This window comes from Pongo abelii, chromosome 2, assembly GCF_028885655.2.
Source record: "Pongo abelii isolate AG06213 chromosome 2, NHGRI_mPonAbe1-v2.0_pri, whole genome shotgun sequence".
In the NCBI taxonomy this organism is placed as follows: Eukaryota; Metazoa; Chordata; class Mammalia; order Primates; family Hominidae; genus Pongo; species Pongo abelii.
Genome location: NC_085928.1, coordinates 125,971,931 through 125,993,158, shown reverse-complemented (window position 1 = coordinate 125,993,158; position 21,228 = coordinate 125,971,931). Strand labels below are relative to the sequence as shown.

The 21,228-nt window shown below is 39.6% G+C and overlaps 1 long non-coding RNA gene across 1 annotated transcript in view; it reads left to right on the top strand.

The window, feature by feature from the left end:
* The first annotated feature begins 1,742 nt into the window (after positions 1–1,742).
* The window catches only part of LOC129058605 (uncharacterized), a 70,929-nt gene continuing 51,443 nt past the window's right edge, over positions 1,743–21,228 (top strand). The window contains exon 1 of the long non-coding RNA XR_008523821.2: positions 1,743–3,039. This is a non-coding gene — a long non-coding RNA (uncharacterized LOC129058605). The remainder of the gene's footprint in view (positions 3,040–21,228) is intronic.

Sequence of the window (21,228 nt, the reverse complement as noted above, 5' to 3'; positions counted from 1 at the left end):
GAATTTCCTTGTTTCCTTTTGTCTGAATTCTTTGATATTGTAGGGGAGAAAAAGTCATAACTTTTCCTCACTCATCACAAGGTTTATGACTGAGTCCCATAAAAGAAAAGGCAGATTTAGGCCAGAGAAAAGCAAAGCAAATTTATTAGCCAAATATTATGGGATATGAGAGTCTTCAGAAATGAAGACCCCCAGACATAGGGAAGATCATGTATTTGTGTGCTTAGCTTTGATGAAGAATGGACAGACATGTAGAAGTATGATTAGGTGAAAAAGGAGTATGACTGAACGGTAATAAACTGGGGGTGGGGGAAGTAGCAAGGTCTGTTTCTTGAGATTGTTCTTGGCCTCTCTGGATAGCATTCCCTCCCTTCAGATATAGGGCAGATCATCTGCCACACAAGAGTCTTCAGGAAAGAAGTTCAGAGAGATCTTTCTGCTTCTGTGGCTGTCTCAGTTTCCTTCAGCTTGAAATACTGAGTATTGTAAGGTGCCGCATTTGGTGCTAGTGTTTCCTGTACCCCATCAGCATCATATGTGAAATGGTTTTATTTTTTCCAAAAACTGTTACGAATTTGCTCTAGCAAAATCCACATTCTTATTTCTTATTAAAACAATCCCACTTAAAGTTTTTAAGTCTCAGTGTTAACAATATAAAACCTACTTAGAGTGTAATTGGATTGTTTGTTACTCAATAAATAAGTGCTTGAGGGGATGGATAAAACAAACAAACAAAACAATGTAAAAACTTCAAACTTCTATTTAGTTGATATTTCTTAATCTCAGCTGTCCTCCCACCCTCTCAACCCCATCATCCCCCTCCCTAATCAAGGCTAAACTTGTGGCTCTGGTGGCTAGGAGTGGAGGGGTCTGGGTTATGGTCTGTTCTCTTATACACTTTTTGCTCTGCCTTCTTGGAATGATGGCTCTGATGTTGAGGGCAATGAGGAAGGGGATGAGATGAAAATGTTGCCTTGTATGCCTATCCATAGTGGAGTTGCATGACTCTTCTTGGTTGGCCCTAATTGCTGACCTAGTTTGTGATTGAGTCCATGAAATCCTTGAGCATGGGTGGTGGCTCCATCAGGCCTCCTGATAAAGGTCTCATCTTAAGTGGCTCCCTATGCAAGACTGTGCTCCATCTTCTAGATGATCCCTAGCTGAACACCTCCCATCCTTTGCTGTATCCTATAGCTATGCCTGGCACGACTGTAATACAGTGTCATCTGTGTTTACAGTGTTTCCATCTCTGTTGTCTACTGGTATGTTCAGCTCTAATTTACATACATTTCAGGAACAGGAAGCTTTCTCTTTTTATACCATATCCACCCAGTGCTCTTTACCTACCTGCAGTGGTATAAGGACTTGCTAGCAAGCTCAGTGACTAAACAGACCCCAATTAAGGTACATAATGTTCCCTCTCCTTTTCATGGAGCCTCCCTCCCTCTCCAGTGTTGGGAGAGAGAAGAATAGCTAATCTTGAGAAATTCTTCAGTTCCGCAGCCTCCTTATTTTACTCTTTACTTTTATACCAATAACGTGAGTGTAAGAGGTGGGAATTAGGTGGGGGATAGTTAATGCTGAGTCTACTGACTTGTTACCTTGTCTCTCCTCTCCTCTCCTCTCCCTTCCCCTCCCCTCCCTTCTCCTCCCCTCCCCTCCCCTCTCCTCTCCTCTCCTCTTTTCTTTTCTTTTCTTTGATGGAGTTTTGCTCTTGTTGCCCAGGCTGGAGTGCAATGGTGCGGTCTCGGCTCACTGCAACCTCCGCCTCATAGGTTCAAGTGATTTTCCTGCCTCAGCCTCCCAAGTAGCTGAGATTACAGGTGCTCCCCACTGTGCCTGGCTAATTTTTGTATTTTTAGTAGAGACGGAGTTTCACCATGTTGGCCAGGCTGGTCTGGAACTGCTGACCTCAGGTGATCCGCCCACCTCGGCCTCCCAAAATGCTGGGATTACAGGTGTGAGCCACTGTGTCTGGCCCTTGTTACCTTTCAACATGCCCTGTGGGATGGTGGCTAGGATGTGGAACACTTAAGGCATCTGCTCTAGATTACTGGGACAGCAGAACTCTGTACCTAACATCATCTTTTTATGCTATGGTTAATGCCTTTTACTGAAAAAGGGAAAGAGTGAAAGGGAAAGTATCAGAAAGAAGTAATGAATATTTTCCTTATAGTGGCCCAAAAAATAGTAAGGAAGAGCCTATTAGACATGGAATATTTGGATCTTACTGGGAGAGACTAGTCTCTTTATTCCTAGATCCCAGCATAGTGCCTGGCACATGCTTGCTGGGTAAATATTGAAAGAAACTTCCAAATTGCCAAGGTGCTAGAAGGTAATTGTGTGATTTTGCTATACAAAGACTAAATTGGAGACAGAGCAACCCTGGAAGAAACATGTTCCCAGTTTTTGTCTCCCCCAACTCTTCCTGAGCTCCAGTGTTAGTTTCCCTTGCCCTGCCCACATAAAACTGCACAATAGAAAAATTGGAATTGTCTTTGAAGTGACCATAGTGAATAGTGGTGGTTGTCAATGCTAAATAGCTATTTTGAAATCTTGGATTTAGCTTGCTATGGCAAAATGAGTGGCATTAAAGCCCTCACTTCTAGAGCACAATGGACTTAGGGATATATACCTAGAAATAGTGCTTCGCAGCTACATTAAGTAAGAAAATTAATGTCAGGCAGTACCACCTGTAAAAATTAACCCAGTACCTTGGGTCTCAAACTTTGGAAAACTTCATATTCATCAACAGACACACACACACACACACACACACACACTCACATATACACTTCAATAAAGAATACACGATGCCTCTGTTACTCAGGATTCAGCGCTCAGTGTTGGCAGCTAAACATCCACTCTCATGACTACTAATACTGTTCAGGCCCCAGGGAAATGCTTTCCCACATCTCGCCCAATGTTCTCGAACAAAAGATGACTGCATCTGAATGCCGTGAAGATTTGTGTGTTGTGCTCTCTGAAACAGGCCCTGCTTTGGAGTGTGGGGAAGATTTGAGCAGCAAAAGCACTTTGGTAAGACAAAAGACTAATTAAATTGTAAAACCTTTCTCTCAGTGTGAGTTTAGTAGTGTATTGCATAAAAAGTATTATTTTTCAAAAGAATCAAGCCTCCGTTTCCTTGCTTCTCTTCACGGTTCCAGAAGTACCTGGGAATTAGTGTTCTCTTTGCAGTAGTTGCACATGGTGACTGGAGAACATTTTGCAGTATTGAACAACTACTGATCCCCAAGTCACTGTTCATCAACAAAACATCCAGATGTGTACAATAACACTTTAGTCATCTTTGATATTTTGCTGACTTTTAGTTAGACAAAAGCTATAACTTTACACACATTTTTTAAAAAACATTATAGTTATAAAGTCTTTTTCAAGGTAGGAGAATAGAATACATTTATGTTTTCTAGACTCATATATAACTTAAGATATGTAGGTTTTTATTCATACTTTTCTTCCAGGCCCTACAAATATTAGGGTTGGACCTAATGTAAAATATTAGGTAAGAGTAGTGGCCTCATAAAAGTGAGTTTCCTTTCTCTTCCCTAAATATTTGTCTGTCACCATGAAAGAATAGCTGTATCTCCGAACTTTATTTTATAGAGTTGGAATTATAGGACAATAGCTAAGATTTTGCCAGTGTTAAGTAGCCTGGTCTTTTCCCATGAAACCCAAGACTAATTTCTACAGGAGAAAATGGACTGTGATCTCTTTGTTTTCACTAAAACCGCATGTTCATGAGGATCAATAACAGGCCAGATTCAGAGCTTGTTTCTTTTTATTTAAATATATTCTTTTCCCAGCATAAATGCAAGCTTACTTGGTTGGCAAAATATGCGTTTTGTCTCACCATTTAAGGATCATTTTTGTCCTTAACAACGACAGCAGTAACAACAATAGTATTAACTGACTATGGAGAAGCACTTTACAATGTTCAATGTGCTTATATATATTTTGCCACCTGTTAATACATTAAGAAAGAAAACTGTGACTTCTGACATTCTGATAGATCTAGTTGCAAAGTTAATGGCAATATGCAAGGGTTTTTACCTCTATTTATTTCTATATTCTATTAACAAACTGAGGCTAGACATTAATTTCCAACTGGCTTATGCATTTCAGAACATTTTAAATTTTGTTTTCTTTTCATGGAAATGAAAATATAACTATAGTTTTCAGAGAATGTTTATGCTGCAATGGTTTATTTTTCATTCTGGCAAATCAATAGCTAACTCTCTAGGGAAAGCATAATTTGGCAGTTAGATTGTTTGACCTTTCATTTTTCAGAAGTCTTTAAGGCATTGCATTTGTTGTTCATGATGGTATGTTTGGAGTTGAAAGAGACACAATGAGAATACAAGTATCAGGCAAGGAGCTGAGAAATCTAGGTTCTTGGCTTCACTTTTCCTAATCTTTCTGAGCTTCAGCTAATCTGTCTAATCACATTAAGATGTGTGCCCACCTATGTAATATAACTATTGCAAAGAACAGACTGGATGATGGATGCGAAAAGTGCTTTGAAAACCGATCACTATGGCAAATAAATGGTATCAGAAGTAAATGATACTATTATAGACTAGGATGGGCACATTAAGCCCTGAGGGCCAAATCCAGCTTGCTACTTGTTTTTGTAAATAAAATTTTATTGGAACGCACCACATCTATTTGTTTATATATTGTCTATGGTTGCTGTCATGCTGCAATGGCAGAGTGGAGCAGTTGTGACAGAAACCACATGGCCAGCAAAATCTAACATATTTGCTATTGGATTATTTGCAGAAAAAGCCTGCCAACCCATGTTAGAGACTGCAGACTATTTGGTTGGACTTCTCAAATGTGGGGAATAAATAGCATCTAATCTAAAATTTTAGGAGGAAGCTGTAGTTCCTCTTCAATTGATGAGTGAATGCTTTTTAAAAAAAATTAATAACAATGGCTAATAAAGAAGTAATGATAGAATTAGAAAATATCAATTTTTGTAGACTTTTTGAAATAATTGATGCAAGCCAAGGATTGTCAACGAATATTAAAACTTTTGTATAAGGTGTTGTTTGGGCAAAAATATGCTTATACTGTGTTGAAAACATGATGCCACAGGTTGCTTACTAATTGTAAAAGGAAAAACAAAACCTTCTCTAGGGGAGAGATCTGATGGTTACTACCTTAGCCATTTGATCAGGCTCTTTATCAGTAAAATTGAGACAGATGTGGTGTGCCTTCTAACAATACACAAAGTTTTGAAAAACCATTATCTATTAACTACTTTTTTCAAAATGTGTAAGGTAGACTTAATTTCTAGTTTATAGGAAATACTGGGAATATAGGAATCAGTTAAATGACACCAAAATGAAACAGACAAATCAAAAACTGAAACCATGGAAGAACATTTCTAGATTATTGGAGCTATAACAGCCAAATGTCACGTGGGAACCTTGACTGGGTTCACTGTAGAAAAAGGAAAGCTATAAAGAGTCTTATGGGCCAGCTGGGGCATTTGAATATGGACTGGATATTGAATATTGTTATATTAGAGAACAATTATTAATTACTTATATCTTGTTAATAAGATAATGATATTGTGGTTATACAGTGGACAGTGTGTGAAGTTTTTTGAGTTACTTTCAAATGCTTGAGACAAACACACACACAGACACATACAAAATGTGGCAAAAGAATATATGAGAGTTCATTGTACTAGTCTTTTAACTTTTTTACTTCTGAACATTCCCAAAATAAAAAATGGAGAATCAAATTCAATAAGCAATTATTGCCAGTGAAATAAAGAACCCAGGAAATTGACATCTAGTAGAAGAAAGACCTGGGTTTCTTTGCCATTTGGTTAATAATGGTGAGCAGTAGTGTTCTCTCTGGTGTGCTTTATCCAGCCACTCAAGTGAAAAAATCGGAGATAAAACGTTCTCTTTTCATGATTTTTTCCCTGCAGATGTTCATTCCTGATGGTAATTCATCTTACAGCCAGGGAACCCACCAAAGCAATATTTTTACCTTATAAAATTTCATCTTACTAGTTGTCACCCATCATTCCAGGCTGTTGAAATCTTTAGAATTTTGATTGGCCCATTCAATCTGTTAGTTATCTTTCTCAGTCTTGTGACATCTGAATGGTTGATGAGCTCACTTTCTATGTCTTCATCCAAGTAGATAATGAAGATATGGAATAGCAACTCCTTCCTGCTCCCTGGTAGCTGAAGACAAAGCCTCACAGCATTCTAGTGCCTGCTCTCTGCCTGCAGTGGGGAGGCGGGGAGGAGGCACTGGATGCTCAGCAGCCTGGATTGGGCCCCATGCTTCAACTAGCTACAAACATAGCCTGCCATCTCTGACCCAGGACCCTTTCTGCACCAGCCCCTTCAGATCCTCTTGGCCTCAGCACTTTTTCCAGCTGCTGCTGCTGCTGCTGCAACTTTCCTAGCATGAGCTTTTATTGGCTCCATGCAGGCACGTCCTGATCATGCGGGGCCTCTCACCTTGAGTCCTGAGACATTCCTATTGACATCAAGGCAAGAGATACCCCGAGGAGGACCACAATCCTGCCGAAGCATGTTCACCCTGGAAATGTGAGGGTCTCCAACCCTATAGGGCAAATCTTTGAGCAAAGGGAGACTGAAGTCTGAAGATACATTCATTGCCCTTTCTCCCCCTAGGCAGACCCCTGAGCTGACTCATGAATGTCTGGAACACATATTATGTAATAAGATCAACTGTTCTAAATTTAAATTAATTTGGCCATATGTAAATTATACAAAATCCAAATGTCTTTAGAAACAATATTTTCCTGGTGATATTTTTTGCTGTTCTGAAGAGCAACAAAGACTTATTCTAAGTCAGTGGCTCATGATTAATTATATCTGTACAAAAGTGTTTTGCATATTTTTCTTGCTCCTGCCGTTGATTGTTTTACTTTGTATATACATCCTTTTATTCTTTATGTCTGTCATTTTAAACATTTCTAGAAGTTAAGAAATGCGATTAACTGGTTTATATATTGTTGGTTATATATTATTTTAAAACATCATTATTTCATATATATATATAGCTGAACCATTCTTATTTATTTATTTAAGAGACAGGGTCTCGTTTTGTCACCCAGGCTGGAGTGCAGTGCGTGATTGTAGCTTACTATAACCTCAAACTCCTGGCCTCAACCAATCTGCCTGCCTCAGCCTCATTGGGATTACTGGTGTGAGCCACCTTGCCCAGGACCACTTGTTTTTGGTGTAGAATTATGACTTGCCAATGGCAGAATGGGGCAGTGGTCTTGAGCACACATTTTAAAATAAGATTCTTGGGGCTCATGTCCATTCTGTGCCATTAACTGTCTTATTTTGGTAATTTACTGTATTGAATCGCTGTGCCTCAGTTTCCTCATCTGTGTAATGAGCATGATGCTATTAGTATTTTTTATAGGCTATTGTGAAGATTGAGTTAAATATGTATAAAGCAATTATGAAAGCACTTGGTATTAATAAATACTCAGTAAATGTGAGCTGATATTATCATATGATGGTTATTACTACAATTATTATTACCACTACTATCATCAAAATTATTTCTTCTAGAAATTATCATCCCTTTAGCCATAGGATATACCTGTAACTAAGATGTAAGCAAAAGTAGTCTCCTGAGCAGCTAAAATAAATGCCATAAAATTATATCACTAAATACAAGATCTTTACTTAGATCTTCATTCAGAGCATATTTACTCTTATGCTGCATTCAATGCTAATAAGTTTTTTATCTATTTTTCTGGATCATAGATAATTGGAAGCATCTTATTAGAAAGCAGGAGAATAGGGCTGTTCTTTCTAAGGTATACTTAGGGAAAGCTTTGTGGTGACAATTAACTCTAAAATAGGAGACAATACAGGAGAAAATCACAAGACCCTGTAAAGCATGATGACCATGAGTATTAATTCATCTGACAAATATTTATGAACACTTTGTGCCAGGCCCTGTCCTGGACCAAGAAAATGCAAAGGTGAATGTAATTGACAAGGCCTTGACAGGAGACTATGTTCCATGGCAGGGGTTGGAGGAAGTAAATACAGTCATCCCTCAGTATCTGTGGGGAACTGATTCCAAGTCCCCTCATGCAGGTATCGAAATCCAAGAATGCTCAAGTCCTTTATATAAATGGTTTAGTATTTGCATATAATTTAGGCATATCCTATGTATAGTTAAATTATCTCTAGATTATATATAATGCCTAATATAATGTAAATGCTATGTAAATAGTTGTTATACTGTATTTTTAAAATTTGTATTCACTTTGGGAGGCTGACGTGGGCAAATCACTTGAACCCAGGAGTTTGAGACCAGCCTGAGCAACATGTCAACACCCCCTCTCTACAAAAACTACAAAAATTAGCCTGGCGTGATGATGCATGCCTGTAGTCCCAGATACTTAGTGGGCTGAGGTGCGCTTGAGCCCGGGAGGTTGAGGCTGCAGTGAGCTGTGATCAGCACCACTGCACTCCAGCCTGGGAGACAGAGTGAGACCCTCTCTCAAAAACAATTTTTGGTAACATTTTCATTTTTACATTGTTTTTGTTTGTTGTTTGTTTTTTTCCAAATATTTTTGATGCTCAGTTAGTTGAATCTGCAGATGCAGACTCCACAGATATGGGGACTGGCTGTGCAACTAAAGAATGCAGTGCATAGGGTCACGTGGTAGAAAGCAACTGAGATGGCAGTAGGAGTACTTTGAAAAAGACTGGGGTGAAATCCGAAGTATGAAATGAAAACAGCCTTGTCAACAGCTCAGGGACAAATATTCCATGTAGAGGAATAAGCAAGTGTGAAGGCCATAAATTATGAAAGAGTTCAGTGGATTCAAACTATACAAAGAAGGCCAGAGAAGATGGAATGTGACTAGCCCAGGGCAAGATGGTGGATGATATGAGCTAATATTGGAGAGCTAGGAAGGGGTAAGCTCACAACTGGCTTTAAAGATGGTAGTAAGGATATGGAATTCTGTGATACAGACTCCACGGATAGGTTACAAGCAGGATAGCGATGTGATATAATACAGTCATAGAGTCACATGCTGCCCAATTATGTTTTAGCTGATGAAGGACTACATATACAATGGTGATCCCATAAGATTATAATACCATACTTTTACTCTACCTTTTCTATGTTTAGATATGCTTACATACACAGATACTTGCCCTTGTGTTACAGTTGCCTACAGCATTCAGTGCAGTAACAACATGCTATCTAGCTTTGTATGCTAGGAGCAGTAGGCTATCCATACAGCCTCCGTGTGTAGTAGGCTGTACCATCTAGCTTTGTGTAAGTACACTCTGTGTCGGTCACACAGTGACAAAATTGCCTATTGATGCATTCCTCAGAATGTATCCCCATCATTAAGGGATACATGATAGTGTGTGTCTGTCTGTCTGTCTGTCTGTCTATCTATCTATCTATCTATCTATCTATTTATCTACCTATCTACCTATCTAGATACAGACATAGCAGGTCCTGGTTTCATTCAGCATCATCTCATTATAACATTGATGAGGAAAAAAAGTTGAATCCCAGCTTGGGTGGCTGTCTGTGTGGAGTTTGCACGTTCTCCCCATGTCTGTGTGGGTTTTCTCTGGGTATTCTGGTTTCTTCTCACATCCCAAAGATGTGCACATTAGGTGAATTGGCATGTCTACATGGTCCCAGTGTGAGTGTGTGTAAGTGCGTATATATATGTATGAGTGTGCCCTGTGTTGGAATGAGATCCTTCTAGGGCTGGTTCCTGCCTTGTGCCCTGAGCTTCCAGGATAGTTTCTGGCCACCTATGACCCTGTAATGGAATAATTAGGTAAATGATTACCATACTTGTTTCTATTAATCTTTTAAAAATGTATGTATAATTCACATTTATTTCAGTGTTTCAATATTAGAAGTGTTTAGGTTTTTATTTAGAAGTTTAGTGACATTTTGGTGATCAAAAGTATGCCATGGGAACTTAACATTTGTTTATATCAATTATCTTATGGTAAAATTGGTTTCATTATGCCTTGTTTCACTTCAAGTTGCAGTTTCCAAGAACCTATCAATGATTTTAAGTGAACAGTTACTGTATAATATAGATGATGATTGTCACTGCTAAACAGAATGGATTGGGAAAGCGTGAGATTGAAAACAGAAAAATTACTTAGGAGACTTTTGAAGCAGTTCAGTTGAGAGTTAATGGAAGGTTGAATTAAGATACTGGTGGTAGAGAAAGAAGTTCTTATGTTTGAAACATATTTTAGGGATGGAGTTGACAGGATTTCTGAAGAATTGAGAGAGTGCAGGAGAAGAGGGATAAGCAAAAAGGTAGGAGTCAGAATCAGAGGTGACTGCTTTTCCTTCATTTGAACATCTGGGTGATAATGGTGCCATTTCCTGCGATGAAGAGGCGCAGAATAGACTGAGGGCATGGTGGTTTGTTTGGATGGTTATTTAGTAGACAGCCAAGTAGAGCAACTGGACAGGCACTTAACTGTGCACTTGTATGGAAGGAGAATAAAGGATGGATGTCTTGTATATCTCAAGAACCTCTGAGGGTTGATACACAAGGGAGCATAGGAATATAATGAGGCTGTAAGCTTTTTGAGATAAATATTAGTGAAGGTTGATATTGATGTGTTAATTTTGAAAACATCAAATACCTAACTAGGCAACAGTTGATTTTAATATTTATAAAGGCCTATTAAAGTTCTCCCTAAGTGAGATAGGCCTTTTTTATTAAGAAGCTAGGGGAAAAAATTCAGTTTTTTTTTTCATATGAGCACTCAAGCCTCCCTCATATTTACTAAAAACATCTTTCCAGAAGCCCCTAAGCAAGTCCTTTTGCATTTGTGCCTCCTGGGTTTCCTTTCTGAAGAACAGAGGTAAATGAAGTCAATGATCTCTGAAGATACACTAGATGTTAATTTTGTTTGTTTGTTTTAGAATTCTGGGTCTCAGGGCCTCCTTTAGTTAAAACAGCCACTCTTAAAAAGGACTCAGAATGACTGAAACATTTAAGGGATGGCAAAGCTCTGAGTTTTATTATGTACACTTACCAAGGTGGGTAAACATTGGAATGCCAAGGTCATTTGGCCCCTGGCCAGGGAGACTGAGTTCCATGTTGGAGTGGGGAGGGTAGAGATGCATCTCCCTTCATAGCAAAGCATCAGGGGCCTTCTCAGCTACGTTCATTAGCAAAACTGCTTCAGAGCCCTCTCTCAATCTGTGAAATCTTTGATCTTAAAAAGGGGTTTTGTCTTTTTAATTTTTTTAATTTAAACTTTATATGATGTTAGCTTCTTAACAAGCAAATTCTGCCTTCCTTCCCCCATAACCACCTTTGTAGGACTGCACACTGATTTATTTTGCTGGTGAGTACAGTGATTTTATTACCTTTCACCATGTGTAGGATGGCTCCATGGCAGTTTTGTTCAAGCCCTTTGGTGGGAGAGCCTGCTGAATTTGTAAAGATGTCATTATTTATTCTTTTAATATTCTCAAACAGCAGCAGTTATGTTGCTTGCTTGAAATAAAGGCATTAAATTCAAGACCATGAGAGATCGCCGTAGGATATCTGCAGCAGGAAGTATTTGCTATTTTCAACATCAATTTCTTGACCACTGGAATCATATCTTAACCTTTTGCCAAATATTGACTATTCCTGTCAGATGGGGGCATATTGCCTTTTGTTGAAAACTAGTTGAACAGATCATGTCAGAAATGAAGGAAGAATGAAGTTTGCATGATTAAAATAAATTGTAAGATCTTTGTTCAAGTTCCAAAAGACTGGAGAAGGGAAGATGAGTTGAAGTTCTTTGGCTCTGGCCAGCAGGGGCAAATATCTTCCTGTAACTAGACTGTTGAGCTGAGAATTGTGGCCTTATTAAAATAAATAGCAGAGACTTGAGAAACTTTGGGGAAACTATAGACTGATGTTTCTCGGGGAAACTAAATAGTGATGTTTCTCTGGGAATTGTTTCCGGGGAAGATTGGGGTGATAGGCCTATTGCAGGTTGCTTGGTCTGTACTTTCTGAATCCTACCCACTCTTCTTGTTTTACTGTTTGTACACTCCCAAACAAGGCTGCCTCCATTTTTCTTTTTTGTGTAAAATAAATGGTTAATCTTCTGCCTTTAGTGTCTGCATCCTTGTATATCTTTTAGATGGAGAGAGACAGTGCGTCTGGGCTTTTATACTGTCTCCACTACTTACAAGTATGTCTTTTTCTAAGTTCAGTTTTCTTGCTTATAAAAATGGATTTGATTTCTACCTCAATGTGGGGATTAAATACAAATAGGAGACAACAAGGATTGAAAAGTGTGTGGGCTTTTGAGTGCATTCTGGTTTTGAGTCTTATTGGCAGTGTCATTCTGGGCAAGTTATTTTACCTTTCTAGGCCTCAGTTTCTCCACATGTATAATTGAGATAATGTCTGTGTTGCAGGGTGGTTGTAAATGAGACATAGAAAATACTTAGCTCAGTGCTAACTGAAACAGGCACAATAGGGAGTAGCTGCTATCATTACAACATTTTATATACATACCATGGAGCCAGACTCTAAAATAGTTTAAGATATTTCAAAATTCAATATAAATTGGGCTGTCCCTGAGCCTGTATAGACACACATATATAGTTAGCATCTTATCATGTCCTGGTCTTGTAATGCAGTTTTATGGCATTGATTTTAAAGGAAAGCATTGCAGCAGACCCAAGAAACTGAAGCCATGAGTCTTGCCTCATACAGAACCATCAAGTACCAGGAACCTCTGCTACAGGGACATCTTGGTGGAATTTAGTGTTTTGTAGTCATCAGTTGTCAGAGAAGATCTTGATTCAATGGAGTCCTAGTATCAGAACTTCCACAGCCAGTGTCAGCTGAGTATCAGCCTTGGGTATTTTTTTAGGGCCATCTTTCATACATGAGAGGGTAGTTACAGATGGTCCACAGTATTGGTCTTGAGGTCTTAGAATTTTCCCATCATGGAGGCATAGGGTGTGGATTCACTGGCTGGTCCCTGGTTTGTACCTGGTTTTCCAATAGAGAAGCAATTACTCATGTGGGCTCTGATCCAGGATGCTGATTGATGTAGTATAAAAGAAGGGTTCAGTTGACAAAGATATCTAGAAAATGAAAGGAACGTATCTTAGAGTACACAGCTAGACATGAGTACTAGCTCCAGATATTCTATCTACTACCCTTTGCAGTGTGTTAATAGTATTAGAACATTTTATTAAACTCCCACCAGATGCCTAGCACTATGCTTGGCATTTTATACATGTTATCTCTAATCCTTCCCAAGCCCTTCAGAATCCTTTGCTGTACCTCGATGCTGCAGTTGATAAAACCAAAGCTCAGATTACATGGCTTCATCATGCCCACAAAACTAGGGGAAGATCTGGGCTTCAAACCCAAGTCACACTGATGCCAAAGACCAGGTTTGCTGCGCTCTTGGGGGTACTGTGTGTTATATTCCTGAGGGAAAAAAAAGACATTGCCTAAAATGATACTTTGAAAACCATACCTCCACTGGGTTGATCTGAGGAATGCTGAGCTGGTAGTTATGCCTGGGGAAGAAATAACTCTCCACATGATCCACTTTCTTGTGAACCACAACAAGAAGAGAGAGGTGGTGTTTAATATTTAGCAAATGATAAGGCATGGATAGAAATCAAATTAAAGATCCTGGGCTTAAACCTGAAGCAGGGCCTTGGAGGTCACCTGACTGTGTCAGTCACAAGGAGGCCCAGAAAGTTCCAAGAGACGGGGCAGTCAGGGTGAGGAACACCTGGAGGGATTTGGGACAGCAACCGTGTTCCAATTAGTTTAGAGAGTTTTTTTTTTTTTTCTTATTTTGATGTCTAAGTATGAGTCAGTTGCCTACCAGCTGAACACCAGCTTTGTCAGAGGGGGTAAAGTCAGTTTGGGGCACTGAGATGTTTCCTAACTTGCCAGGTGATAAGTTGCACACCTGCCCCTATTGCTATAAAGCCTTGTTTGTTTTCTAGTGGAGGGGGCAGGAAGACAAGTGGCTCTGCACAGAGAATTTTTTGTCTGCTTCAGCTGTTTTCTTATTTTAAAGCCAATATCAGTAGAAGTAGTCCTTGCTTTTTTCAGCATTGTTTACTTTCCAATATTTATACGGGGTTATCTATCATGCCCTTCCCTGGAGCACTATTTTATGAAGGATAAGCAAGTTTAGCTCCTTCAGCTTCTCCTAAATTTTAAATAAGAGAAGAATTCTACATGTTCCTTTTTTTTGCCTATAGTGATTAAGATGAAAGCCAAAAAATTTCTCAGCTCCTCTAATTATCTTCCCCATGAGTGATTATTTTTATTCTTCTAGATTCAAAATCTGATTTAAAAATTCTGTAAAACACATTGTTTTTTACATAAAGTCAATGATTCCCCATGTCTTATGTACTTTGTTGATATGAACTTAAATGCTTGGTTAATTTAAAATGCAGAAGGTGTTGAACCTGTTTGATTTGGTTCCCAGATTTCGCTTTTGTCCCAATTCCATATCTAGCTGGAGAGAGGTGTCAGGGGCTCAATGATCCATTATGCTCCCCCACATTTATTGGGGTGCTCTTGCACCACGGGATTACTGGAGGCTAGAGGACTTTTCTGGATGTGGGGTGGGGGCAAGGGGTGTGAAGGACTTGTAGCTATCTATTTTCTATATATTCTCTGTATAATTTTCACCTGTAAGCAAAATAGCATCTATAAACAGAATAGGAAAACATTTTTATCAAGACTCTCTACTTTTCTCATTTGTCAGAAGGGACATTTTATGGCTGCTTTCTCCAAACTTTCAGAGTAAATCAGTAGCTAAACGAGGACTTTGTCACTAACCTCAGAGATGATGATGGAGTTGTGAATTTTGTCTTGTTAAAATAACTTTCTATTAAAGCTTCCTTTTCACTCCAGTTTTTGGATTTTGTGGTCTCCCATCTATTCTTTCAATCCCAATAGGGAGCTTATTATTTGGCAGTTTCCTCTGAAATATTATGGTTCTGGAAGTTGACTCTGGATTGATCTCCACTGATCCTGTCAGCAGGAACCGTGGGACCAGCCTGTCTCCCATTAAGACCTATTCTTCGACTAAATCAAATTCCCTGAGGAAGCTGGGCTGAGCTAGCTGGGACCACATGTGATGTTATAGGGTGGTATCAGGCAGGCAGACTCCTGATGGCCCATTCAGTTTCAGTAGATGCCTGGATTTTCTACTGGCACTGAGCCAGAGGCTGCTAGACTCAGAGGTGCTTCCAACCTCACTTGGTGACTTCATTTTCAAAACCGAACCGAGAAACTGGCAATCTGTCATATCTAGACTCAGAAGCAATGGGCCACAATATCTTGTCTGTATAAGGCACTCATGCTTCTTTGCCACATTATTTGATAATGGTTTCATGTCATGAATGCACAAGTAGAGAGATCTTATGGAATGCCATTTCTGAACCAGATAAAGCTATTTGCAATTTAGAAAATATATTGGCATGAATAAGGACAGGCATATATTTGCTGTCACCCTTCTCTAAAGGTGGAAGAATAACCTGGTGTAGAGGATGATGGAATCGGAGTTAAGAGACGTAGGTCCTTGCCATGCTGGCAAGAACTAAGTGAGGCACTGGACTTCTTTGTGCCAAGGATTCATGGAAAATGCCATGGGAGTCATTCTCTGGTTAACAGAGGTCAAATGAGGATCTGAGTAAAAACTGTGATGTCTGTTGCCTTTATAGGCAAAATGAATAGGTTAAGGTATTGACTGTGAAGTTCAGGGCAAGTGATAATGTTGAAAAGTAACATGTAAAGTGATGGTGGGAAGATGAATATCAGCATAGATGAGGAGTGGGAACCAGCAGTTCTTTAGCAGTTTTGTTCAGGTGATGGTCGTGGGCTTGGTGATTGATCAGGTGTGTTCCAGAGTAGGGCAGGAAGACGTAGAGAGACTATTTAAAAATCTGGGGGTAATGAACATCTGAAAAGGAAGAAAAATGAACTTGTAATGCCAAATTGAGAAAAATATAAAATGATAAATATATTAGGGTTCTCTAGAGGGACAGAACTAATAGGATAGATGTATGTATGAAAGGGAGTTTATTAAGGAGTATTGACTCACACGATCACAAGTTGAAGTCCCACAATAGGCCATCTGCAAGCTGAGGAGCAAGGAACCAGTCCAAGTCCCAAAACCTCAGAAGTAGGGAAGCCAACAGTGCAGCCTTCAGTCTGTGGCCAAAGGCCCAAGAACCCCTGGAAAACCACTGGCGTGTAAGTCCAAGAGTCAAAAAGCTGAAGAACTTGGAGTCTGATGTTCCAGGGCAGGAAGCATCCGGCATGAGAGAAAGATGAAGGCTGGAAGACTCAGCAAGTCTGCTTTTCCATCTTCTCCTGCCTGCTGTATTCTAGCCACACTGGCAATTGATTAGATGGTGCCCACTCTGATTGAGGGTGGGTCTGCCTTGTTCAGTCCACTGACTCAAATGTTAATCTCCTTTGGCAACACTCTCACAGACACACAGGAACAATACTTTGCATCCTTCAATCCAATCAAATTGGCACTATTAACCATCACGGTAAAGGTTCTTCTAATAGAATATTGCCTCCATTATGTCTGCTCAAGTATCAGGAAGTAAAAGTTGAGGCCACAGCGAGAGTACCACCCAAGCAGAGTCTTTGCGGTGGAGAAGCCAGTTAACAGAGCAACTCAAAGGGCTATTTCAGACAACGTTCAAGTAACAATTCCTCGGTAATTCCACTTTCTTTATCACACTTTTTTTTTTTTTTTTTTCCTTGAGACTGAGTCTCACTGTGTCACCCAGGCTGGAGTGTAGTGGTATGATCTTGGCTCACTGCAACTTCTGCCTCCTGGGTTCAAGCAATTCTCCCTTCCTCAGCTTCCTGAGTCGCTAGGATTACAGGTCCCTGCCACCACACCTGGCTAATTTTTGTATTTTTTAGTAAAGACAGGGTTTTGCCATGTTGGCCAGGCTGGTCTTGAACTCCTGACCTCAGGTGATCCGCCTGCCTCGGCCTCCCAAAGTGCTGGGATGAGTCACTGTGTCCGGCCCACACCATCTTATGTTGCTGAGATTTATGCCATAAACTTGAGTGCAATTTTTGATTCATTATTTGTTTTAAGGAAGTATATGTGAAGCTGGTTCCTCTACCCCAGCTTCTGGTGGTTTAACACAATGATAGAGCACAAGGACATTGGAGTCAGATGACTGGATTCAAGTTCTAGCTCTGCCCCTTACTAGCCATGTGACTTTGGGCAGGTTTCTTTCTCTCTCTCTCAATGCCTTTTTTTAGTCCTTTGCAAAAGGAAGATAATAATAGTACCTACATCATAGGGATGTTGCAGATTTAAGAGACAGAAAATATCTAGTTCATAATAAGTGTTCAATATATGTTAGCTACTGTTATTATCAGTATTAGATTCACAGAGTTCCTTTAGGACTAACTGTTGTAGTAGAAGCATCATGAATTGAACACTGGGACAAACCTGGACTTGAATAGTGACTTTTGCACTTATCACCTAGGTGACCATGGGTAAGCCATTCAACTTTTTTGAGTTTCAGTTGTACCCACCTGCAAAATGGTGTTCATGGTACTTGCGTGCAGCACTGTTGGGGCTTTAAGAATGGCTCATATGTGTAAAACATGAGGCACAGTGCCTGGTTTGAGATGGCTTTCTCATAAATAATAGCTACTATCATTATTGTTGCCATTTTTTGCTTGTATATAAACATAGGCTTAACATTACCCACAAGTAGGAAACATAACTGAGATTCAAGGGCTATCATTTCCTGTCTCAAGGTTAGTATTTATATTGAGCTTCTATTTATTTGCACTACTGGCTCAAACTTCTTGTCCTTTCTTGACTTTGGCCTTTGGTATCTCTTCCGATCTTTTAAATCTTTATCCTTCTAAGCTCATCTAGATATTCTGACTTCTTGTTGAGGCCCTGCCAATTCATCCTTGATCCAAACAGTATAGCTCCTACCTGGATTTAATCGTAGCTCCAGTATTTACGTTAAGCCTATGACTTAACTTTTCTGAGCCTCAACCATCTTTCAAATGGTCATTCTAATAATGATCTTATTAGATCTTTGTGAGGCCTAAATAAGATAAAGTATGATAAAGTACCTAACTATATCCACCATTCAGATGGTGCTCTGTATTAAATTGGTTGCCCTGGAAACAGACTCTGAGGCAGAGATTTATGTGTAGATTTTTGGGGGCAGTGATCTCTGGAACAGTATCTATAAGAAAGTGAAGGTCGCAGGATTAGGCAGAGGGGAAAGTTGAATTGCAGTGCAATTGCAAATGAGGCTTGAGCCAAACCCAAGGGAAGACTCCAATTGGGCTGATCCTTTAGGATTATCCCAAGGGGGCCCAGCTTTTGTTACTGCAACATCCAGTCATTGGATGGAGGCTCCCTAGGGTGGATGGTTGAGTGTGGAGCTCCCTTTGACCAAGGGCAGTTCCTGGAGAGGGGTGCAGCTATGAGCTGTCAGTAGGCAGCACTTCTGATAGCTGCAGGATTGAGTGCTTGTGTCCTGAAGGGGATCTGGGCACACAGCGCAGTATCCACTATATGCTCAGTAATTTTAAATTGCTTCTCTTCAATTCTTTGGCATCCATTTCCTTTCTCTTGTTGTAGCTCTAAGTTTCACCCTGATTAGTGCTTGTCTTTTTCTCTAGAGAGTCCCCGGTTCCAATTTTGCTCCTTTTGAGTTGAAATAGGTTATGATTTTTGTCTTTCTTACCTTGGGAGCTAGTTGCGGCAGGGGTTGAGGGGTGAATTAGGGAAACCAGTTATTCATCTCTCATTGTCCAGTGAATAAAGACGTAAAGTGGAGGTGGTATCTTTCCTTTTTAAATTTAATGGCCACCTCTGAACATTTGATGTTGAATCCACTCAATTTTGTGATCAACAGATTTGTAAGGCTGTGTCTATGCTAAACGTGAAAGAATGCTGTGATCAGTTAATGGTGTATAAGCATATATAGGCCTAGTATACTCTCACAACAGAGGACACTTCTGTAACCCCAGGTGTGTGGGAGTTTTTCCTCCCACACACCAGTCAAGCAATTTCTGTGGCGGATTCTCCAGCAGACACCACCTGGGTGTCCTCTAATTCAATGCGATTCTGACAGTATCTACCTGGAGAGAGTGTCACATCTCACAGGTTGAGGACACAGCCCCACAAGATCTTCCCCCACTTCAGATGCCAGTCGCAAGTAATGAGTTGTTACTGATACTTCTGACCAACCACACTTCTCAAGTTCAATTAATTTGCTAGAGTGGCTCACAGAACCAGGATAAGTACTTTACTTTTGTTAACTCATTCATTATAAAGGATATTACAAATGATACAGATTAACAGATGCATAGGACAAGGTATGGGAAAAGGAGGAAAGAGCTTCCATGCCCTCCATGAGCATGCCACCCTCCAGAACCCTCCGTGTGTTCAGCCATCTGGAAGCTCTTTGAGGGCCTGTTCTTTTGAGGTTTTTTGGAGTCTTCACTATGTAGGCATGATTGGTCAAATCATTGCCTATTAGTGATCAACTTAACCTTCAGCCGCTTTCTCCTCCCTATAGGTTAGGGAGTAGGGCTGAAAGTCTCAACCCTCTAATCGTGCCTTTATTTTTCTTGTGACCAGCTCCTATCCTGAAGCCACCCAGGGACCCCCAGCCACCAGGCATCTCATTAATATGCAGAAGAGACTCATATCACTACAGAGATTACAAGGATTTTAGGAGCTGTATTTAACGAAACAGGATGAAGACCAAATATATAAAAATCCCATTATACATCACAATGTCACATGATGTCTGCCATGGGAGTGGGTTAAGAGACTAGGGGTGCTCATGCTCCATTTTTGTCATTTTAAATATAGAGCTTTGTCTTCCCTTTCAATGTTAAATATAAAAATGCTTTGGCTTTTTCTGGTCTTCTGGGGTAAATTTCTATACCAATGTTCACAGCTTATTTGCCCCTTTAAAGATAATTAAGCCATATGCCTACAATTGTTTCTCAGGTCACCTTAATCACTTCTACAGCTTCATCTCCTGGAAAACTTTCGTTAAATAATTAAGAGTTCATTAAGAAAATTGGGCTACTTTCACAAATGCCTTTTTTTAAAAAAATTAATTTTAACTTTTTTGTTGTAGCAACCTGCTAGATCAACACAAATGCTTTTTTATTTGCCTTCCTGTTAAATCAGGACTCACCTTTTGTGAATATATTACATTAATGCATGTTTCTTTTATGGATTTGTTTAGTGTATCCCCTAAGGAACATTCTTTCTCTGCCATCCTTGCCTGTCTTCGATTGTGTAAGGTCCCAGAAGGCAAATACTATGTCTTTTAAAATTGTATTGTACAGTGCTGTGCACAAATGAACAATTAATTCTCAAAATACTGACAGTGGGAAAAGGCACAAAGGAGCTGATAATATCTTAAATGATTTAAATGATGTCTTCAATGCATTGGTTGTCCCCCTTTGTTTTTTCTAATAAAAGCTGTCAGAAAGAAACAAGATAATGTTCAAAGTATATTGAGTTTCTCTGAACTAAAGTTCTGGTTAAATTAAAATTATTATTAAAAGATCAGTCTTAGGTGTTTCTGTCCATATTCACAAGCTGTTATTGTTGGATGCTTTTACCAGGCTCTTTAAATTCTCCTCATGAGCTTAAAAGCCTGAAGAATAGCAATGGTGGCACTGGGGAAGGTAGAGGATCCACACTTGATGTGGGTCAAGGGTGGTCAAACTTTCTGTAAAGGGCTACACAATATGAATATTTTCAACTCTGTAGGCCATAAGGTCTATGTCACAACTACTCAACTCTAATGTTGTAGCATGGAAGCACCTGTAGACAATGTGTAAATAAATCATGGTGGTATTCTAATGAAACTTTATCTTCAAAAAGAGAGGAGGGTCAGGTTTAGCCTGTGGGCTATGATGGCTAACACCTGATCCAGGTGATTAGCCTAGATTCCCCCTATTACTCCTGCACTGATTCTGAAATACATCACTAAATTGAACCAATGGCAAGAGAGACACAATTGAAAAGTCAAGAATGTGAAAACGGTTTTAATGACTTATATTCACAACATTTGTTGCTTTGTTTGGTTACTCCTGGGCATGATGCTCAGGAATGCTCAATAAAGAGTAGGTTCCCC